This window comes from Tigriopus californicus, chromosome 6, assembly GCF_007210705.1.
Source record: "Tigriopus californicus strain San Diego chromosome 6, Tcal_SD_v2.1, whole genome shotgun sequence".
NCBI lineage: Eukaryota > Metazoa > Arthropoda > Copepoda > Harpacticoida > Harpacticidae > Tigriopus > Tigriopus californicus.
In genome coordinates, this window is record NC_081445.1 from 749831 (window position 1) to 750104 (window position 274).

Below are 274 nucleotides of genomic sequence, written 5' to 3' on the forward strand. Positions count from 1 at the left end.
AGTGTCTTTATCCATGCGGGTTTGAATTTCCTTGCTTGTATTTCAAGCGGCTCGAATTTTTCCCGGACACGTTGGAAAAGCCAGGATGCTACGACGAATGTCAGAGTGCAGGAACAGATTACGTATTTTATGAGAGGGCTCACTTTCAAGAAATCTGATCTTGTCTTTACTCAAGGAGCTTTATTCAGATGGCCAAGCAAAGCCAAGAAGGAGCCTCTGTGTACTTTCATGGACCCAAGCACTTTTTTGGATGTGTCTGTTAGGAGGGGGGGGG